Source organism: Salvelinus namaycush, unplaced genomic scaffold (assembly GCF_016432855.1).
Source record: "Salvelinus namaycush isolate Seneca unplaced genomic scaffold, SaNama_1.0 Scaffold726, whole genome shotgun sequence".
Classification (NCBI taxonomy): Eukaryota; Metazoa; Chordata; class Actinopteri; order Salmoniformes; family Salmonidae; genus Salvelinus; species Salvelinus namaycush.
This window is the reverse complement of record NW_024061449.1, coordinates 66,173-75,000: the sequence shown is the minus strand read 5'-3', so window position 1 is coordinate 75,000 and position 8,828 is coordinate 66,173.

The window sequence follows — 8,828 nt, the reverse complement described above, 5'->3', positions numbered from 1 at the left end:
CGCCAGACATAATCTGGGCACCCCAGGGGTTACACGGCCAAGGCGATACTCCAGGCGCAGCGCCATACCCAAAGCCCCACTTTTAGCTGCCCCAACCCCAAGGATGAAACACGCGCTACTGGACATACTGCCAATCCAATTCTAAACTGGGGTAGATAGTCGTCCAGCGCGGTACGTGAGTCTCCTGTTTGTGCGGGGTTGGGAGGGTTGTGCCGATAGGTCTGCCAACAGGACCCCGAGAGGTCCCGAGGAGTCCGGTCTAGCCATTTCCTCCTGTCTTCATTCTTGGATTGGTGAGACCGGGTTGTCCTCTGTCGTCGGAGATGTAGTGGTGGGAGCCTGTTGTGCCATTCGTTGAAGCCCGGAAAAGAGAAACGCTGTGTAAGGCGAAGTCGACGTTCCTGCAATGAGACTCGGTTGCCAGTCGAAACTTTTTTCGGCTGGCCCCTCTGTGCGTCTCTTTTTAAAGTGTGTAGAGGGTCTAAGTGGATATCTGTGCCCCGTCGAATTTTTTTTTGGGCCCGTTTTGTGGTGAAGTAGGGGGTCTGAGTGGCCATCAGAGTGCCCGGAGTCCTCGTTGTCTCGTAGATCTTCCATTGTAGTGTGTCCCTGTGTAAAACTCAAAATAAGGGTAAGAGAAAAGTACAAATAAAAATAAGTAGCCAAAAGGAGGTACCCCCGAAGTCCGTGTGGAACCTGCCTTCCTTACAGCTGCACAACGGGTCTAGGGGTAGCCCAGCCACGACGCGTTTCTGCCTTACTCGGCTTCATCAGGTGGCAGGGAGGAGAAAAAGGTGCAAAAAGAAAGGTGCACTAGGTCTCAATGCGGTAAAAAGCCGTATTATGGACCTGAAAAATTAGGGTGTGTGTGTGTGGGTGTATGTGTGGTGGAGGGTCGACGGTCTAGAAGGTATATGAAGGTCCGTCGTGGGAGTACCAGCTGGAGTCTAGATGCAGGTGAGGTGTCTTTATAGGGATTAGTGTATAGCTAGAGCCCAGTTGATCTGATGAGATGCCAGTGGGGAGGGAGCCCCAGTTAATGTCTTTATCCAGGTGAGGTGTCTTTATAGGGAGTAGCGTATAGCTAGAGCCCCGTCGATTTAATGAGATATCAGTGGGGAGGGAGTCCCAGTTGATGTCTGTATCCAGGTGAGGTGTGTTTGTAGGGGATAGCGTGTAGCTAGAGCCCAGTCGATCCGTTGAGTGAGATGCCAGTGGGGAGGGAGCCCCAGTTGATGTCTGTATCCAGGTGAGGTGTCTTTATGGGGAGTAGCGTATAGCTAGAGCCCAGTTGATCCGTTGAGTGAGATGCCAGTGGGGAGGGAGCCCCAGTTGATATCTTGATCCAGGTGAGGTGTCTTTATAGGGAGTAGCGTATAGCTAGAGCCCAGTCGATCCGTTGAGGAAGAGGTTGTCTTTGTAGCGTTCCAGCTTGGGACTTTGGCCAGTGGATGGCGTTGGGGTCTCCTGACCCTAATGATGCTGAGACTTTTTTTTTTTTTAAATCTTTATTTTAACAGGGAAAACAGACTGAGACCTGGATCTCTTTTACGGCTGTGCCCTGTGTAAACATGTTGACATGTACAGTTTTAGACATACAGACAAGAACATTTCAAAACATACACAATTCAACAGAAACAATCACAGACAACATCATATTGATCCTCCATAAACATTTTAAAATGGGCAAGGGACACCAGAGTGTCTAACTTAAGTTGGATCTGCAGTTTGTTCCATAAATAAGGTGCAAAGGAACTGAAGGCAGTCCTACCCAACTCTGTGGAGACCGCAGGAGTCTCTAATGTAATCCACATCTGTGATCTGGTTTTAAAATTAGTACATCTTGTGGAAATTAATGATGATATATATGGAGGTAGTTTTAAAAGAAGTGCTTTATAAATAAACAAGAGAGCATGTTGCTCTCGCCTCACAGATAGAGAGACCCAACCCACATGTTGATATAGGATACAGTGATGAGTTCTGTAACTATCACCCGTGATAAACCTGAGTGCACAATGGTAAATAGCATCCAGTGGTTTTAATGTGTTTGCCGATGCATGCATATAGATAATATCACCATAATCTAAAACGGACATAAAAGTAGCCTGCACAATTTTTTTCCTATTTACAGAGGACAGACAAGCCCTGTTTCTGTAAAGGAATCCTATCTTGAATTTGAGCTTTTTTCCCAATTCAGTAACATGTTTTTTAAAAGAAAGCCTATCATCTAACCATACCCCTAAGTATTTATATGCAGAGACCTTATTGATTTGAGTACCATCCAAGCTAGTGATTACAAACGTGTTTCTGAGAGTTTAGACCTAGAAAAAAACAAGACTGAGGGATGCTACTCCTTTTATAGGAAAAGATAGCAATGTGGTTAGCCAAAGGTCGAATCCTATTGGTTCATCAGGTGTGCATGAGGTGTACATGTGAGAGGCATGCTCGTGTCTCATCCAATGAGAAATTTCCGTTTTTTTTAGGTGTGGCGTCTGTTCGTCTGTTAAGTGATGGGGAGGCCTCCATCGTTGATTCCTATGGGGAATAGTATAGGAGAAGTAGACACTTTGCTTTTGGGGTGCTGTTTGGGTTGTGGGTGTCCGAGAGGTACCAGGTCAATTTAAGGTAAGACTAGAAGTCTTAGGGGTCAAGATGAGCCATACGTGGAGTTCCTGTGATGTGTAGAAGTATAATAGATCCCCCTGTGAAAACGGTGTGTTTGACCTTTGTGTCGCCATTGACTTGTGTGTTAGCGTTTGGAGCGGTCTGCTCTAGTTGAGAGTTTGGGCCTGGGAAGAACCCAAGATAAGGTTCTGTGGTGACAGGAACGGTTGAGGGTAGAGTAGACATCCGTAGGAACATAATGAATCAATAGTTGGGGTTCTAGGTGACCCATAGGTCTTGTTATGAGCCTTCAAATGTGGTGGAGATATTTTCCCGCTTTTGAATTCACGTCATTAAGTGTAGTGAAATGCGATGTGCAGTAGACACTTTGCTTTTGGGGTACTGTTTGGGTTGTGGGTGTCCGAGAGGTACCAGGTCAATTTTAGGTAAGACTAGAATTCTTAGGGGTCAAGATGAGCCATACGTGGAGTTCCTGTGATGTGTAGAAGTATAATAGATCCCCCTGTGAAAACGGTGTGTTTGACCTTTGTGTCGCCATTGACTTGTGTGTTAGCGTTTGGAGCGGTCTGCTCTAGTTGAGAGTTTGGGCCTGGGAAGAACCCAAGATAAGGTTCTGTGGTGACAGGAACGGTTGAGGGTAGAGTAGACATCCGTAGGAACATAATGAATCAATAGTTGGGGTTCTAGGTGACCCATAGGTCTTGTTATGAGCCTTCAAATGTGGTGGAGATATTTTCCCGCTTTTGAAGTCACGTCATTAAGTGTAGTGAAATGCGATGTGCAGTAGACACTTTGCTTTTGGGGTACTGTGTGGGTTGTGGGTGTCCGAGAGGTACCAGGTCAATTTTAGGTAAGACTAGAAGTCTTAGGGATCACGATGAGCCATAAGTGGAGTTCCTGTGATGTGTAGAAGTATAATAGATCCCCCTGTGAAAACGGTGTGTTTGACCTTTGTGTCGCCATTGACTTGTGTGTTAGCGTTTGGAGCGGTCTGCTCTAGTTGAGAGTTTGGGCCTGGGAAGAACCCAAGATAAGGTTCTGTGGTGACAGGAACGGTTGAGGGTAGAGTAGACATCCGTAGGAACATAATGAATCAATAGTTGGGGTTCTAGGTGACCCATAGGTCTTGTTATGAGCCTTCAAATGTGGTGGAGATATTTTCCCGCTTTTGAAGTCACGTCATTAAGTGTAGTGAAATGCGATGTGCAGTAGACACTTTGCTTTTGGGGTACTGTGTGGGTTGTGGGTGTCCGAGAGGTACCAGGTCAATTTTAGGTAAGACTAGAAGTCTTAGGGATCACGATGAGCCATAAGTGGAGTTCCTGTGATGTTTAGAAGTATAATAGATCCCTCTTTGAAAAAGGTCTGTTTGACCTTTGTGTCACCATAGACTTGTGTGTTAGCGACTGGAGCGGTCTGCTCTGGTTGAGAGTTTGGGCCTGGAAAGAATCCAAGATAAGGTTCTGTGGTGACAGGAACGGTTGAGGGTAGAGTAGACATCCGTAGGAACATAATGAATCTATAGTTGGGGTTCTAGGTGACCCATAGGTCTTGTTATAAGCCTTCAAATGTGGTGGAGATATTTTCCCGCTTTTGAAGTCACGTCATAAGTATAGTGAAGTGCGATGTGTAGAGAGAGATGGTGGCCGTGTGTTCTAGGTCTTTTTGTGGTGTTAGAGGGCTAGAACCTTGTTCCTTTATTAAGGTTTAGTTGAAGGTGGGGTATCTGGGGGGTAGTTTCACTTTGGCCTGCTCCAGGATGGTGCTTTTCTTGTCGTCTTGAATTGGTGCTTTCTAGCGGAGTGTAGCATCCATCGCGTTTTCGTCCATTTGGGATCCTGTGAATGCGGTAGATTTTGCCGTGTTGTCGTGTTTTCGTCCACTTGGGGAATGGGAGATATGGGTCTGGAAAAACTTTTTTTGCTGTTTCCAGTGATGTGTGTCCTCCGAAGTAGGGGTAACTTCTCCAGTAGGGGAATACTTACCTGGGGGATGGTGTACTGTTGAATATCAATACTTACCTGTGTGGGGGATGGATGTAGTAGGTTTTAATCCAGATGGGTCGTTTTAGGTGGTTCCTTTTTGGTAATCCCATGCATGTACCTTAGATGTATAGTGGTCCGGTCTTCCTGGTAAGGCTCGTAGTATGGGTTGGTGTTGTATAGGTAGGGGTCTTACCTGGGTTTTGGTTTGTTTGTGTATGGTGCAGGGGTGTAAGTGGGTTGAGCCTGTGTTATAATTTGTTTCTATTAGCTCCTAAATTGGAGATACGGTCGTCAGGGTAAGTAGAGGTCTCTTACACCTGTGTCAGGGTGGTGAAGTCTTGTTCTTTGGTGAAAAAATCTTTGTCTTTAGTTGAAAAAGGTGATGTCTTTGCAGGAGTTCAGGTTGAAGTGTGTAGTGAGTAGTGGTAGAATCCAGGGTCTTTGATGTTGAAGTGTGTAGTGTGTAGTGTGTAGTGTGTAGTGGTAGAATCCAGGGTCTTTGATGTTGAAGTCTGTAGTGTGTAGTGTGTAGTGGTAGAATCCAGGATCTTTGATGTAGAAGTGTGTAGTGTGTAGTGGTAGAATCCAGGGTCTTTGATGTTTGAAGTGTGTAGTGTGTAGTGTGTAGTGGTAGAATCCAGGGTCTTTGATGTTGAAGTGTGTAGTGTGTAGTGTGTAGTGGTGGAATCCAGGGTCTTTGATGTTGAAGTGTGTAGTGTGTAGTGTGTAGTGGTGGAATCCAGGGTCTTTGTCGTTGAAGTGTGTAGTGTGTAGTGTGTAGTGGTAGAATCCAGGGTCTTTGATGAAAAAAAGTCCTCTTGTGTTGAAAAAAGCAGAGGAGGTTGTGTTCATCAGAAAAAAAGTAGAGTAGGTGATGTGCATCCAAGGGTCAGGAGTAGGGTAGGGTCATTTTAGGTTGTATTAAATCTAATGATAATTTTAAACCTATTTACCATCCAACCAAACCTTGGAGAAGTATAGTGGGTGGAGAATCAACACCCCTAGAAAAGGCCCGATTTAAGATGATCCCAGATAAAATTTCCTTGGCTTGCTGCGTCCAGTCCAGATCCCTCGGTAGGCAATGCAGCGGTGACTCGCCAGTGTTTGGTTTCTAGTTTTGAGTCGGTTGATCCACTTCCATCTCTGACACGTGGAAACCGGAGGGGGGAAGGGAGGGGGTGCACTCCCGATCTGTTCGTTGGGTCCGAATCGTAGAGTGTCTGGAGATTGGTTTTTAGGCGTATGTCCCGAATGGTTGGCTTCGGTGTGTGCTGTCCAACTCTGCGTACATAGTGTTTGGGGGTGTCTGGTGGATTTGATGGGTTGGAGGGGTGCCGGGAGTGGGTGTAGCTGTTGGGTTTCCTCCCACCGTATCTGGTCCCGTAAGAGGTGGGTCGGTATACAGTTGGTTTATCCCTGTGTGAGGGATTGTTTAGCAGGATGTCTGTATTCCTCCTAGGTCGCCTTGGGGATGCTGTGTGGTGGTGGTGTTCTGTAGGGAGGGGAAGAAGAGGAGGTCTGTGTATAGGATCTGAGGTAGGTCCTCTAGGTGTCTTTGAGGTCCTGGAGTAGGGTGGTGTGAGGTGGGCTGTGGAGTGTGGTTGCCCGCTGGAGATGTCATCAGGAGGTGTGTCTTTTCGTCCCCGGTGTGATGGTGTAGGGGTGTAGTCATCCGGTAGCTGGGTCCTGTGGAGGCCGTGGAGAGGGACTGCCTGGTGGGAGAGAAAGCCCATTGGTGTGGGATGTTTCTCCCGCTGTGTAGAGGCCCGAGAAAAAAGTTCATTATGTGACGTTTCCATAATGAGACCAGGCTGCCGGTCGGAACTTATTTCGGCCAACTCTTCTGTGCGTCTCTTTTTAAATGGTTCAGAGGGTCTGTGTTGGTAGCTGTACCCCGTAGGGGTAGTAGGGTCAGTCTTGTGGTAGAGTAGGGGTTCTGAGTAGCCATCAGAGTGCCCGGAGTCGTCGTTGTCTCGTAGATCTTCCATGTGTAGTGTGTGTAGTGTGTATCTGTGTAAAACTAAAAATAAGGGTAAGAGAAAAGTACAAATGAAAATAAGTAGCCAAAAGGAGGTACCCCTGAAGTCCGTGTGGAACCTGCCTTCCTTACAGCTGCACAACGGGTCTAGGGGTAGCCCAGCCACGACGCGTTTCTGCCTTACTCGGCTTCATCAGGTGGCAGGGAGGAGAAAAAGGTGCAAAAAGAAAGGTGCACTAGGTCTCAATGCGGTAAAAAGCCGTATTATGGACCTGAAAAATTAGGGTGTGTGGGTGTATGTGTGGTGGAGGGTCGACGGTCTAGAAGGTATATGAAGGTCCGTCGTGGGAGTACCAGCTGGAGTCTAGATGCAGGTGAGGTGTCTTTATAGGGAGTAGTGTATAGCTAGAGCCCAGTTGATCTGATGAGATGCCAGTGGGGAGGGAGCCCCAGTTGATGTCTGTATCCAGGTGAGGTGTGTTTGTAGGGGATAGCGTGTAGCTAGAGCCCAGTCGATCCGTTGAGTGAGATGCCAGTTGGGAGGGAGCCCCAGTTGATGTCTGTATCCAGGTGAGGTGTCTTTATGGGGAGTAGCGTATAGCTAGAGCCCAGTTGATCCGTTGAGTGAGATGCCAGTGGGGAGGGAGCCCCAGTTGATATCTTGATCCAGGTGAGGTGTCTTTATAGGGAGTAGCGTATAGCTAGAGCCCAGTCGATCCGTTGAGGAAGAGGTTGTCTTTGTAGCGTTCCAGCTTGGGACTTTGGCCAGTGGATGGCGTTGGGGTCTCCTGACCCTAATGATGCTGAGACTTTTTTTTTTTTTAAATCTTTATTTTAACAGGGAAAACAGACTGAGACCTGGATCTCTTTTACGGCTGTGCCCTGTGTAAACATGTTGACATGTACAGTTTTAGACATACAGACAAGAACATTTCAAAACATACACAATTCAACAGAAACAATCACAGACAACATCATATTGATCCTCCATAAACATTTTAAAATGGGCAAGGGACACCAGAGTGTCTAACTTAAGTTGGATCTGCAGTTTGTTCCATAAATAAGGTGCAAAGGAACTGAAGGCAGTCCTACCCAACTCTGTGGAGACCGCAGGAGTCTCTAATGTAATCCACATCTGTGATCTGGTTTTAAAATTAGTACATCTTGTGGAAATTAATGATGATATATATGGAGGTAGTTTTAAAAGAAGTGCTTTATAAATAAACAAGAGAGCATGTTGCTCTCGCCTCACAGATAGAGAGACCCAACCCACATGTTGATATAGGATACAGTGATGAGTTCTGTAACTATCACCCGTGATAAACCTGAGTGCACAATGGTAAATAGCATCCAGTGGTTTTAATGTGTTTGCCGATGCATGCATATAGATAATATCACCATAATCTAAAACGGACATAAAAGTAGCCTGCACAATTTTTTTCCTATTTACAGAGGACAGACAAGCCCTGTTTCTGTAAAGGAATCCTATCTTGAATTTGAGCTTTTTTCCCAATTCAGTAACATGTTTTTTAAAAGAAAGCCTATCATCTAACCATACCCCTAAGTATTTATATGCAGAGACCTTATTGATTTGAGTACCATCCAAGCTAGTGATTACAAACGTGTTTCTAACTGAGAGTTTAGACCTAGAAAAAAACAAGACTGAGGGATGCTACTCCTTTTATAGGAAAAGATAGCAATGTGGTTAGCCAAAGGTCGAATCCTATTGGTTCATCAGGTGTGCATGAGGTGTACATGTGAGAGGCATGCTCGTGTCTCATCCAATGAGAAATTTCCGTTTTTTTTAGGTGTGGCGTCTGTTCGTCTGTTAAGTGATGGGGAGGCCTCCATCGTTGATTCCTATGGGGAATAGTATAGGAGAAGTAGACACTTTGCTTTTGGGGTGCTGTTTGGGTTGTGGGTGTCCGAGAGGTACCAGGTCAATTTAAGGTAAGACTAGAAGTCTTAGGGGTCAAGATGAGCCATACGTGGAGTTCCTGTGATGTGTAGAAGTATAATAGATCCCCCTGTGAAAACGGTGTGTTTGACCTTTGTGTCGCCATTGACTTGTGTGTTAGCGTTTGGAGCGGTCTGCTCTAGTTGAGAGTTTGGGCCTGGGAAGAACCCAAGATAAGGTTCTGTGGTGACAGGAACGGTTGAGGGTAGAGTAGACATCCGTAGGAACATAATGAATCAATAGTTGGGGTTCTAGGTGACCCATAGGTCTTGTTATGAGCCTT